Here is a 14,506-nt window from a genome sequence, read left to right on the forward strand (position 1 = left end):
GAACGACTAAAGCAAGTCCTCGAGGCTATCAGAACTGCAGGGCTGACGTTGAAACCTCAGAAGTGTCGATTCGGCCACGAGGAACTCAGATTTCTCGGCCATCTCGTGAGCAGCGACGGCGTACGCCCCGACCCCGAGAAGACGGCGGCCATCGCAAATTACCGTGTTCCTTCTAACGTGAAAGACGTTCGAAGCTTTCTTGGCCTTTGCGCCTACTACCGGCGGTTCATTCCGAACTTTTCAAGAATTGCGTCACCCCTGAATGCCCTCACGAAGGACGGATCCACGTTTCTCTGGAGTGAAGCCCAGCAACAGGCGTTTGATGAATTGAAGACGCGTCTACAGACCGCACCCGTGCTTGCACACTTCGATCCAAACGCCGAAACAGAAATACACACCGAGGCAAGCAACGATGGTCTAGGAGCCGTGCTCGTTCAACTTCACGACGGCGTCGAACGTGTCATCGCTTACGCAAGCAGGACGCTAACCAAGGCAGAGAAGAACTATTCGACGACCGAAAAAGAGTGCCTTACACTCATATGGGCCATCACAAAGTTGCGCCCCTACCTGTACGGACGGCCGTTCAAGGTGGTAACAGACCACCATTCTCTGTGCTGGCTGGCTGGTTTAAGGGACGCCTCAGGACGCCTAGCGAGATGGAGCCTCCGATTACAGGAGTATGACGTAACCGTCACTTACAAGTCAGAAAGAAAACACAACGACGCCGACTGCCTGTCCCGAGCACCACTCCAGCGACAGGACAACAGCCTCGAGGACGACGACGCTTTCCTCGGTCTAATGAGCGCGACTACCATGTCTACCAAGCAGTATAACGACCCCGAATTAAAGACACTCGTCGACTATCTGCAGGGCCGCGCCGACAATGTTCCTCCCATCGTCAGAAGATCACTTCCAAGTTTTTCTCTACGTAATGGTGTTCTCTACAAAGAAAACCACGCACCACAAGGCGCTACGTGGCTTCTCGTTGTGCCTGGGGACATGCGCATCGAGATTCTTGAATCCTGCCACGACGAACCGTCATCAGGTCATTTGGGATATAGCCGGACACTGGCCCGTATAAGGGAAAAGTACTACTGGCCAAAACTGGCCAAGACCGTACACCACTACGTAAGGACGTGCCGGGAATGCCAACGACGAAAAACGCCGCCGGTACGACCTTCTGGGTACCTTCAGCCAATCGCACCGCCGTCGGCGCCGTTCGAGCAGATTGGGATGGATCCACTCGGGCCCTTTCCACGTTCGTCTTCCGGAAATCGTTGGATAATCGTCGCCACCGACTACCTGACACGCTATGCTGAGACTAAGGCACTTCCACAGGGCACAGCAACAGAAGTGGCGAAGTTCTTCATCGAAAACATCGTACTACGGCACGGAGCTCCGACCGCCTTAATCACCGATAGGGGAACGGCATTTACAAGCAGGCTAACACAAGAAATCCTTCGACTCAGCCACACCACTCACCGGAGGACAACGGCGCACCATCCGCAGACGAACGGGCTCACTGAACGCCTAAAGAAAACCCTTGCCGACATGATATCGATGTACGTCGACGTCGAGCACAAGACATGGGACGAAATACTGCCTTACGTCACGTTCGCCTATAACACGGCTGTCCAGGAAACAACGGGATTCACACCGTTCCGCCTTGCACTCGGCCATGACGCATCGACTATGCTGGACGCGATGCTGCCCCACGAACCCAGTGATGTGGAAAACGACGCTCTGGATTTCACACAGCGAGCAGAAGAAGCCCGCCAGCTGGCCAGACTACGGATTGGTCAACAACAACGCGTCGATGAAAGAAGATACAATTTGCGCCGACGAGACGTACGCTTCAGTCCAGGCGACTTGGTATGGGTTTGGACGCCGATTCAACGACGAGGCCTGAGCGAGAAGCTACTGAAGCGGTACTTCGGTCCCTACAAAGTACTTCGACGCATTGGAGACCTGGATTACGAAGTGGTACCTGAGGGCAGCGTTCCCTCTCGACGACCCCCGAGGACTGAAATAGTTCACGTCGTTCGACTCAAGCCGTACTACAGCAGGTAGCGCTGAAGACTGGCTGGAAGGAAACAACATGAAAAAAAAAAAAAAAAGGACAACAAACGGCATGGAGACGATGCCCCGTCTACGGAGGGGGCAATGCCACGAATCATCATCGCGAAACTTCCTGGGCAAGCACGAAACGGTACATCTCATCCCGGCGCATGCTGAAGAAGAAGCAAGAAGCTTCCAGACACGTCGCCTGCTCTCTGGCAAACGCACGTGCTGTTTCTAGACTTTTCGGCGCGACGCTTAAATGCTTGTGCACCCCAAGCTGGAGCATTCATTCTTTGGACCTAGTTGTGTTCAGAGAGCTATCACTCTTGTGTTTTGCTACCAAGTAGTCTAATAAACCGTTCGCTGTTGATTCGACGACTCGCCGAACCATTTCGCTTCGTGACATTTCTGGTGGAGGTGCACCTCCACCAGAAATGTCACGAAGCGAAATGGGTCGGCGAATATATAGAATTTAGTGACAAAAGCTGCATGAGGACGCTTTAAAGGGACAGTCTGGACCCCTAGATGTGAAGTACATAGGCCTCATCAGACGATTCCTTATTCTTTCCGAGCCACCATGCAAAATATTTCGTTTATGATTCGGCTCCTAGAATTTGTAATGTAATTTTCAACTTACATATTTTGCCCCCGACTGAAAGCCGCACTTGGATAGTCGTCACGCTAGGAGCGTTCTCTTCCGGCCTTTGTGACGTCTGCTCGGCTCCTCTCGGCGGGCTGTGTGTTCTTTGTGCGTCGCCGTTCTCGGTTTCCGTACATTCAACTTTCAATACGAATAGCATTCCTACTTTTTATTAACAGTGACTGGTTACAGCATACATGGCGGTGTATGTTGAGCGATGAAGCATATGTGTTCCTTAGTGCTTCGTGAGAACAAGAACGAAAACACAACGTCCGTGTCATTTTTCGGGTTTGCGGAGACCGAACCCCCAAAACAGTTGGGGCAGCTATGCAGTATTCACCACCCTGGATAAAAGCTCGGTGCAGTACCTCGTCCTCGTCACAGATTTGGCCTACACATCATAAACATTTGTCAGGCGCGTCTTTCAGAGTTACAGCAGACCCGCATAGAAAATGTTAGAAGCTACATAGTTAGGAATAAGTTAGTAAACAAATCGCCAATCCCAACTGGGTAAAGTCTCACCTGAAAATCTCAATTTGTGCACCTCAAACAAGCGCCGGGTGTTGTTGTGTCGTCTTACACAATTATGACGTCACGAACAGCGACGTGACGTCACGGAGAAACCGAAACCGGATATGGGTTAACCATGGGATTTAATTCGTTTTCTCTAAAACGGGGAAGCTTTCACCCTTTCTATTTTACGTGGATGATATACGTGTGGAGCACAATCGAATGGAGTCTGAATACCCTCCGGAGGTCCGGAGCGCCGCTTTAAAGGTCAGCTACGCCGATTTCCCCATGTGTTAAAACGGTTGTGATATTCAGAACGAGCACATCCAACTGCCCCCGAAACGCACCTTCGTTTCTCAATTTTGTCTTCCTATTACAAAAATAATTCATCAAAGAAACCAAAACAAGCCATGGGCGCAGCCATTTTTGTGACGTAGATGGGATAAACCTGCTCCATCTACGTAGATAGAGAATCGTGCGTCTGATTGGATGAAAGCTGTGGCTTTCTCTGACTTCCCTGGCGTCTTCTCCCGTTTGCGAGGAAATCCAGTTATGGCCGCCGGCTACGATGAGCGTTTCGTCCGAGGTAATCCCGAGAACTATTGAACGATGGAAACAACAACCGCGAACTCACCTCAACATCATTTTCGGCGTGAAATTGTGATTATGTGCTCGAGAACTTCGCAGTTCAACCGTTCAGCTGCCATTCACGTCAACCCGTTTGCTGCTTTTACTACAAGTACAGGAATGGGAGCGATTGAGCAACAACGTGAGACTTTGTGATCGTTTGAGCATATACCTGCAGAGGACTGGTCTTCAAAGAAAGAAGGCCGTATTTCTGCCCATGCACATCGTGCGATTGCCAGGCTTGTTACACGAGATACATATATTGTGCATCATCATAGCGCGACTGCAATGAACGACGTAGGAATGTATCGTCACCACTCGAACTGCACTCGTTGAACCATTCGTCGGTTATATGAAAGTGCTCATTAGAGTTGCCCCGCACAAAAAGTGTTGGATGTAGTTTTGTAGTGTGTTGTTTATCTCGTAGAGCGCATCGCGGCATGTAGGACGAGAGCCCTTATACGTATTTTTTGCATGTTTACTTGAGTGTGTGCATTGTTCTATACCACACAGGCCATATTTCATTCATAATAGTTTCGCAAATAAACATGTACGGGTCGATCTCATATTGCTTTTGAGTTAGGCATAGTGTCTTCAGATCAGGGTATGTGTATCCTGTTTGCTGGGCCCAACAGATGTTATTAAGGGTAGTGCAACATTTCCCACTTCTTGAACCATGCTAACATTGCCAGAATAAGGAAGATTACACTTTGCTGTGTATTCCACACTCAGTTGTCTCGCGACGTAAACCCCCAATTATTATATTGGGTACTCCACATGTTCAACCACTCAGCACTTCCCATATCCTATTTTTTTAAACATGTGCTTAAACTTGCACTACTGCCACTCAAGTAACTTTGCCACCAAATTAGTCAGTGACAAAATGTATATGTACTTTATCACAAATTTAATAACCTTGGTGGAAATGGTTGATGGTGTCCTCTGCCTTGTACGGTGCACTTCATAGCAAAATACACAGTAGTCCAAATGTTTTCCTTGTCCACAAATGCCCTGTCAAAGCTGAAAGACTCTTATCAAAATGGAGAAGCGGGCTTGTTTGTCCAGAGAAACAAATATGAAACTAACTAAGGCTGGTGATGCCGAAGACCTGATATTTCTAGGTTAAAAGGAACAAAGGAGAAAAGACCACTGCGTCGTATTAATGTTGTTTCAAAAGTATAACACCACAAAATTTGTGAGAGTCAGTTGGTGTACTTAGTTATGTTGGTCACCTCCTGCACCAATTTTTAATACGATTCTAATGCGTTGCTACCAACCAGGACCTAAGCCTGACCTATGATCTAATAATAATAATTATAATAGTATCTATCTATGACCTATATGGACCCTCACCACTAGTTTGGTCTAGGTTTCACACGTGGCTTCTAGTGAAATTCGAAGCTGCTCTGTAGAGCTAACAGGAGACTTGCAGAGTAGAGAATTTTTTATTTATATTTTCCATAGAACATGTAAAAAACAATGTGCTGTACCAACTGTATTCAAAGAAATACAAATATACTTTGTTTTAGCTATGTGCATATTAGCAGATTACAGGTGACCGATGATACACAATGGGCATCAAGGGTGAGAACACAAGAATACTACCACTGCAGGCACTGTCCTGAAATTCTAAGTCACCATTTGTCAGAAAGCAATGACCACACACAGCCTAAGGATTATATTGAGCTCCTTCCATTATTCTTTTTATTGACAGCATGTTGGCTGCCATCCAGTCCATGAAAGTGACCCTTATCGTTGAAAGAACGGTTCAACAGCAAGCGAGCTGGTGATAGTGTCCATGATGGCGAGACCTGAAGAGGAGATACAAGAAGGGACATAAACACGCTATGTTGAGACATTCTGTATGTCCCTTCCTATCCCTCGTCTCAGGGTTTTTCGCTATGAACCTTCATGATGTTTGCTTCCGGAAACTTGACATATTTTTTTGTAGAATTGTGAAGGTACAGCTAGGTGCTGTTAGCAAATCACACAGTACTTTTCTTGAAACAAGAATCCATAGAAGGTACACAATCATCTTCAGCATTGCACACATCTATGGGACATGTTAATCACTTTGGAATGTCAGACATGTCATGGAGGCCGGCACATGATTAGTGGTGTTGAACAGACAAGTATTTGTCATATTTTAGGCACAAAGAGCAGTTTTGGCACCTGCATGTTGAGACAGATGTATCTCTACATACTTTGCCATGACACAAATATATGAAGCAACAAATGTACTCTCTAGTTCATTATGGTTATTAGTCAACACTGCCAAGAATGTGGGAACACAGTCTTTTACCACCTACACGCTTCAAAATGACCTTCACACACGACACATTGTAGGTCAACGAGACTCCAGAATAATGTCCTCTCCCTACCCATTAGCTGAAAACATTTTTCTACAACTTTGCATAAGGGGAAGTTAGTACAAGAAATGCACAAATTCCTTTTTTGAGCAAATCAGTATTCAGAGCGTTACCATGCTGTGGTAGGCCTGCAGTGCATTACGTGGTACAGCACACACTGTAAAAAATTTCACCGTAGAACATGTCCCCCATTCTAATGACAGTCTTCTCCAGTTTTTCAAACTGCCATTTTCCATAGTGCTTTATGGTATGACACAGTATTTCTAATACTTAACTGTAGTTTACTGGTTGTAGCAGAAAAAAGACATCACTGTTTCCGATCACAGGACGCAAGCCATAAGTGCTATACGGAAACAGTACATGCTGCTCTCTAGCAGTTGTTCGTGTTTAAACATGGTATGGTGCATGCAGGGTAAATTCCATGGTTAAAATATCCAAACGTGAACAACTGTTAGATTACATGATGTAGAATGCTCTATAGTGCAGTAAAACCTTCAAGTCGGACACCTCCCTACCTCGGAGAACTCCCCATGATTTCATTGCACGGGCAGGCTCCCATTGAAACTACATGGGGACGAAATTCTCTATGTCGGACACCTTCCTATCTTGGAAGTAGGAGAGGGTTTTCCCTGCAAAGTCGGACAAAACCCTGGCCAAATTACCTCAATATCGGCCCATCTTTGCACCAAAAAGACCCAAAATGAGCCAGTGGCCTTGACTTTTGCCCCTTTTTTCCCTATACTGGTCACAGCATTTTGTTGCTTTAGTTTTTAGAGTCCAACAACAAGTGCTGTCAGTCTGCATTGTAATTCTTTATGTGAGCACTTGTCTTCAGTTTGTCTAGAGCCTTTGAACGAGCACTGCACCAAAGCTATGAGAAGTAGGCTGACGCTTCAGAGACAAGTCCTTGCTGCCTCGAAAAGCTCCAGAGGTAATGCCATTGAGTAGAATCTGAACGGAATTGAATATACTAAAATCAGTAATAATTATCAGTGAAGAGTGGGTAGAGGTACCACTACCAGGCACAACCACCAGGTACCACTAAGGACCTTAAATTGAAGTAGGGGGACATTTCTCACAGCTGTGATCTCTTCCAATCTTTTTTTGCCATCATATTCTGTAACTCTGACACCTCTATAAGTAGGAGACGCTTCGGCTGCACCGCGGGTGTCATGTGACCACAAACAATATATGCTTTTGCTCATGCTGCACAGCACAGGCGAATTGAGCTGCATGTGAGGATAATAACATGAAACCCGAGGCGCGGAGGAAAAGGCATGACTTTACGGTTTCTGTGTCGGTTGTTTCATGTTGTAATTGCGTACCAGCTGGCCTGTACCTGAGAATAGGTTTGATGCATTGTACACGCACCATAGACATGCAGTATGTGGTGTGTTGTGATAGTAATGCCACTGCTAATTGAAGAATAATGCTCCAGGTGGATTGTTTCGGTACAATCTTGAACTATGCATACCAAGGGGTAGGGCATCTGCGTGACAGGTTTACCTGGAAGTAAGAATGTAAATGGTAGCTGAAGTCATTGAATAATTAACATTATCAATATACTGCTGCAGATGATACAAACAATAGCACACATGATGCTCCGATATGTTCTGCAGGAATGCCTCTGTACTCACAATATTAGTACAGCAGCTACAGAAAGGCATAAAACAAGTTTTTGTATACATGATACCACTTGAATGCAACACAAGCTTCTGCTGCACTGCCAGAACACCACGGCGGACAGATTTACCTTACTTCACCTCAGAAAAAGTATGTACTGTTGCACACATGATGCTGTCTCGAATGTCTCGAAAAACATAATTTATGACCGAAAGACATCAACTGGAAGATTTCGATTTACCTTAGTCAAAACTGAGAAAAAGTGTGTGCTGTTGCACACATGAAACTGATTGAACTGCTCTTGAGCGCTCTGGAAAAACACCTTACTTGTGACCAAAATACAACAGCTGAGCCCACATCGAATTTATACCTTACTCAAAATACACAAGATTTGCTGCCGTGCATATGATGCGATGATACTGCTTAAATGTACTCTGAAAGCGCTGGCACCTCAGGTATGGTTGCTCTAAGCTAGCGAGCAACAGCAAGGGTATACGAATACAAGAAGTCGAGCACAAGTGATGGAATGCACTTGATTAATCAGAAAATGAAATGTCTCAGTACCAGGTGTCACTGTTCCGTCAACAAAAAAGATGAACTTTGTAGGGGCGTCTGGTTGGCACTGGTGACAGCCTTCAGCTTGAAACCAAGACGGTGATAGTTGAGACGTGGAGTGCAAGCTTTTCGGTGGTGCCAGAATGCCTGCGAAATCATTTAACAAATAAGGCAATTCCAAATCTGTACTGATAATACACCCGCTGGGGCGTAATCTCTAAAGGATGAAGCAGTAACCGACAGATAGCGTATTTTTCTCTTCTACGTGATGCAAATTGCACCGCATGACTGACTTGTCTAACATTACGCGTCTTACCTTTATCTGCTGCCTAGTCCTGCCCCTGCAATCTCCTGCTGCAGATAAGGTTCGCAGACATCTTCGGCTTCTTGTGAAACAAGTTGCGCATTGCTTCCGTAACATTCGTATGAGCCAGATGAACATATCAAATCGCTCCTTTCGAAGGTGGCACCCAGTCGGAGTTGTAACCGATTGTTGCAGTCAATAGATTTCTCTTTCGCCTTTGGGAAAATTGTGGTTTGAAACATTGGAACTGCATGCTGAAGTGTTCTTGCAGACGGGAGCAAAACGCTCACGCATTCTCGGCACGCAGCACAGAACACGAATCACACCAGGAAGTCTGTACTGGCCTAGCAAATGCTTTGGAGTCGAAGGAAGCAAAACTCACGTTCCTCGTGGGTTTAGTGAAGTCCAGAAATATACTGGCTCCCTAATAGCGAACTGTTTATCACTTCCCCAATGTGAATCTGCGCAGCAGACGGCTCGGTAGTAGAAACTTGCAGGCTTGGCGGAAGAATCCAAGCCAAAAGTCATGCCAAGCCGGAGCGCGGGCAGACCACGAATGTGTCATCGACACAAGGTTTGCGGGCCACAAGACGGGATGTCAGTGAAACTAAAAATTCACTTTTTCGGAAAACCGCGAGGAGTTTGGGATAAATATTTTGCAACATAATCAGAGTTCCCTTATGAACACATCGTGTGAGTACCATTCCATTCTGTAACACTCGAAAATCGGCGTAGCTGAGCTTTAAGCTGGACTCACACATGCGTTTTTTGAAAGCGTTTCGAGTTCGCGGCGGCGCAAAACGCGAGACGCTTGGCTCACCAACGAAACGCGTTTGTACGCTGGCGGCAAATGCATATGTGACCGGCTCCTCTCGGCTGCGCCGCGAACGCTGAGGCGGCGCCGCTTTTGAAAACGCATGTGGAATGAGCCTTTACGCGTACTTTCGGAGACTCCGACCGTTGAGCTCGCACACACTAGCGGATAGTTTCGTTGCATTTGAATGCTTCTGATTTAGATTGTGGCAGATTGTCGTAAATGGCTAATGTCGACACTGAATTACTGATCCTGGGGGTGGGGGGGGGGTATGTTTGGTGAAGGTTGCACTTACGGAATTTTTCTTAGATACGCAAAGAATCGTGGCACAATGGTGACATATCTGCACAGCTTTCCCGTTTTATTTGTACATAACACGTTACGTTAGAACACAGTACAGTATAATACATATTCATTTCAATACAATACATATTCATACAGTATAATACATATTCATATAATACATACATACATACAACACGTTACGTTAGAACACAGTACAGTATAATACATATTCATTAGGAACGGCATTTCAACATTAAGATGCATAGTCACACGACCGACAAAAAAAAAAAAAAGACTAGCACCTTATCTCACGAAGCTCAATGAATACCTAGCAACCGACGGTGAAAACCTTAGACGAAAAAAAGCAGAATACCTTGCGCAAATGGTTCTTGATGATGCACATTGAGTTTGCAAGCCCGCACGCATTTTTGCTCCTATATGCACGCAATATATGCATTGAACAATCACTTACAAATGATTTTAGACAAATGCATGGTACGATCATCTGCATGACTGGTCCTACAGCCCAAGTTTGACAATACGGATGTAATTCGCTGCGCCGGGCTCACTACCAAAACGTGTTGGTAGCTGAGCTGCGTGAGGTCACCTGAGAAATTTCAGGGGGTGGGGGTTGCAAAAATGCAGGGAGGGTGTACACCCCCTCTGGGGGGGTGTAGGAAAATCCCTGCGTTGCGGTACTGTAATTATGTCATTAATGCTGGTTGTGCTAGTTGCTCCTGACGTCGCAACCATTCACTCACTGTGGCCTACGAACGTTTGTGACACGTGCGTTCTGGTGTTCAGATACATTGTTTGCTTATTCATAACAGTATTCATTTTCGTGCAGAGTTGTTCGTTGTTTCCTCTTTTCGTTTTTATTTATTTATTTATTTTGTGATCCCGCAGTCGGCAACAACGACACGCCTGGTCCGGAAAAGTTCGCGTGTGTATATTGGATGTGAACTCCAATTTCCTCTTCGCAGCCAGTGAAACCTGTCATAAGTCGTAGATATATACTGATACTTTCCGGAGACAATTCGTGGTCTATCACCCTCCATCTCTTTTCGTTCCTTCTACTTTGATTCAACACGTACGTCACTTACAAGCACGGAATGACAACTGAAGCTGTAAGGTGGTAACTGTCACTAATTGTCACTAATGATTTTGCGTGCGGTGTGAGCTGCGTTAACATTGGTATGTGTTTTCTGCACAGCGCATCCACTGCAACCTCCACACTCACCGCATATAGCACGCTCAGAATCCCGAATAACATCGTTCTGTCACCTGACAGGTTGAAAAGGCTTATGCCCGGAGCCGTTTCGAGCGCGAAGAGAGGGGCAACCGCCCCGGGCGACTTCCCCAAAAGGGCGCAGGACGGCAAGTCTGGACAGCACAGTGGGTAACAAAGCGACGGTCGGCATAATTGGGTTCAGCGTTGCTCCTATACACTAGTGTTCAGGGCGGTGCTTACCGTTTATAGTTTAATTTATTGTTTCGGAGTTCGTTTCTACTGGTTGTCACCTTTTTTTAGCACGCCAAGCGAGCAACTGCGACGCACGAGACGCCGGCTACGGTAAGGCTCGGTCAACTAGAGCCACTAAATAAGCTAGGCTTCAGAGTATCGACACCAGGGTTGCTGAATGGGGTCACCCATTCCATTCCAATCCCATTCCCAGGAATGGAGATTTGTTATAATTCCATTCCTTTCGATTCGTCGGAATGGAAAGGCATGGTCAATTCCCATTCCTGGAATGTCTAGGCAACCCAATCCCATACTTTTAATTCCACCAATAAAAACAAAAAATAAGGAGCCCAGCATTGTTAGAGGAAGTTATCAATACCCAGCACGGAAAAAGCACATCAAGACAAGCTGCGGGGAGGTTCCTAACATCACAACAACGTCGATACAGTATTAATTGCGATGAGAAACTTTTTTTTTATTTGCGCATGTGAGCAATCTTGCTGATATCGTGTGTTCCGGTTCACAAACATGAGGTTCTGGAAATTGGTCCTTTGCTGTGCTGTCATAATATGCCAAGCTGTGGAAAATACTCCCGTCTGCTGGAGCTGCGCGCAATTCTGGGGGACCGCGGAGAGCTTCCCTGTATTCTTATTTTTGAAATGAAGGTGCACGCCGAATATTCAATATTTCTCCGCTCTTGACCGTGTGCAGGTGCTGTGCGTCTGTGAACGGCAGAAACCACGGGATTGAAATCAAAACTATCACCGGAGCGCCCAGACCATTCCATTCGAATTCCATTCCTAGAAGAGTTTCCGTCATTCCATTCAAATTCCATTCCAGGCTATGATAAATCTGAAATGATTTCGAAATCATTCCAACTCCGGAGTGCCAACTCCGTAACCCTGATCGACAATGAGGCAAGATGGCGAGTTGGAGCGGCATGTTGTTTTCGTATGACCTCCAGCGTCATCTATGGAGCGTTATTCGAAAAGTTGTCCTCTTCCACTGCCAGAGCAGAAATCAGCCCTCTCAAGTACCCGCGGATGCGGCTGTAGATTATGTACCACTGCGCCCACACACCGTGTTGCAACCACATTGGCTGAAACTCTGCGCGAGCTTCGATTGGTCGACAATGTTTTGAAATCGCATTTTGTATGCGCGCATTCATGGCGAGCAATTGTCCACACCCCTTCAAAAGCACTCCTGTACAGGTTCACTTCGTTGCGCATTCCTCCTATCGGACTCATATAGCATATGCATTACTTTTACATTACCGCCATAATCTTGGTGGAGCGGTGGAAGATATCCCCTGAACATCCAAATAGCCATTCTGATTCTGGGATGTGTAGACAGTAGGAATCTGGCGGTGGCATGGTTGTACTTTCTACATAACCTGACAGTGACAATTTGAGATTTCGCCAGGATGTTGGGTAAGCTGGAGCAAGACGAGACACAGGGCAAGCCGCGACATTATGTATTCGACGTCTCCTGTCGCAGAGACACGTTGTTCCATGCGATTGCCACTTTACTCATAGATGGCTCTGCATGTCTGCTTTATTGCGGATTTATTGAGTACTATTGCGCAGGCTTGAAATGTAACGGCCTGCAAAACGGCGCGATTTTCTGTACTCTTTTTTTGTGATCTGTGCAGCAGCGTTATCAGGACTATTCTGTCAATGTAAATAGATATCTTATTTCTTTTCATTCATATAGATACATGCAGAATGTGCACATTCCTAGTTACCCGGTGTTTCACAGAAAACATAATGAATCCGACTGTATGCACTGTGCAAGACGCGACTAGGTAGTTTTATGCATGCTCCTCAGATATTTCTTTTTTGCATATCGCCTACAGTATTTCACAGCACTCAAAAGCGAGCAACCAGCGACACTCCAGACTGGCGGTGCCTGGCGTGCAAAGGACGGTGGAGCAAGAAATAGCACCCGGTTCTGTGTGGTTTTATTGCACACTATGTGGTCCTGGAGCTCAAGGGAGCTGTGTAGGTGCTTGGAGAGCAAAAAGTAATTTCTGTAGCTCATTACCGAGGCGTGTCACATCTTAGTGCACGCGATGACTCGTCTTGTCACGAGTGTTCGGGCAAGATGAGACAATCTGCATTTTTAAATTTCTTGTCCTTTTTGTGTGTTTATTTTACAACCGGCTGCGTCGGTTACGATTTACAGATCGGAAGCTCTAGACCTGTGGCCAGGTTTTTTTTTGTTTTTTTTTTTTGGGGGGGGGCATATTCCATACTCAGTTCATATTCAACTGCAAATTTCTGTATAATCTTGTCCCATCTTACCCTACCTGGGATGTATATATGGTTTGCAACACAGTGCTGCACGAATATGCATCAGCAATCCTCAGAGTGACAATGTTGTTAGACATCTGTCTTCCATGCTGTCGTTTAGTATTTATATATTGCACATTGAAAGTGGTGTCTGAAAAAAAATGCCGCTGTACTGAAGGTGCCGTCGGAATAATGGGTGCCTGAAATACGTGTAACTGGACCGACGTCAATGGAGTATGCTGCCGAACAGTGAGACGTCTGCGTTCATGATTTCGTTACGTGTCGGATAGGAACCAGTGTGGTGAATCTCGGCGGCAATGCCAATTACATCACCGGAAGAGGTTAAGCACAGAAAGGCCGTCTCAACCGGAAGCTAGCAGTTCCGAATTCGACGTTTTTGACTAAAAAAAACGAATTTTGCGAAACATTTTTGTCTGTGTGTGTGTGTAGTTTCTTCTTGGAAGGCAACTCTGAGTGGGAATTCCGGACTTTTCGCGCATACCATTTTTAGAAGTGCTTTCCGCAGAATATGTGGAATAACGCGCTTGACGAAGACGTTCAATGCCTACATTGACGGGGGCATCGTAATACGCGACCCTAAACTGTTCCAACTACAACTTACGCGAAGCAAGACACTCGTGGCTTCGCTACGCTCATCCCAGTTTGATCCCACTTCGGCAGCGAGGACGCCGGACAAGGGCGCACCGATCTCTGTAATGGCTTGGAGCGTTGATGAACTTCCGATGTTATTTCGGTGCTCGACGATAGTGCTGCGAATGCAGTAAGCAGTGAGAAAGTGAGTGTACGGACATTGAGATGCTTCTTTTTGGCATAGAAAACTCGAAAGTGGTCACTGACCCTGGGTGCGGGTGCAGCTATTCGGAACAATCAGGCAACTGCATAGAGTGCCCCGCTCCGGCCAACAGCACACGATCTGTATCACGCGTTAGAATGAGCGGGGGGGG

The 14,506-nt window shown here is 46.2% G+C and overlaps 2 protein-coding genes across 2 annotated transcripts in view; both read right to left on the minus strand.

Annotated features, from left to right (window-relative positions):
- LOC135376210 (uncharacterized) overlaps nucleotides 1-14,506 on the minus strand; it is a 64,620-nt gene that overhangs the window by 19,054 nt on the left and 31,060 nt on the right. Inside the window, exon 6 of the mRNA XM_064608811.1 lies at nucleotides 14,164-14,311. The gene's annotated coding sequence lies outside the window, so the exon portion shown is untranslated. The remainder of the gene's footprint in view (nucleotides 1-14,163; nucleotides 14,312-14,506) is intronic.
- The window catches only part of LOC135376209 (uncharacterized), a 32,520-nt gene that overhangs the window by 14,679 nt on the left and 3,335 nt on the right, over nucleotides 1-14,506 (minus strand). The gene's annotated exons all lie outside the window — the stretch shown is intronic.

This window comes from Ornithodoros turicata, unplaced genomic scaffold (genome assembly GCF_037126465.1).
Source record: "Ornithodoros turicata isolate Travis unplaced genomic scaffold, ASM3712646v1 ctg00001056.1, whole genome shotgun sequence".
Lineage (NCBI taxonomy): Eukaryota > Metazoa > Arthropoda > Arachnida > Ixodida > Argasidae > Ornithodoros > Ornithodoros turicata.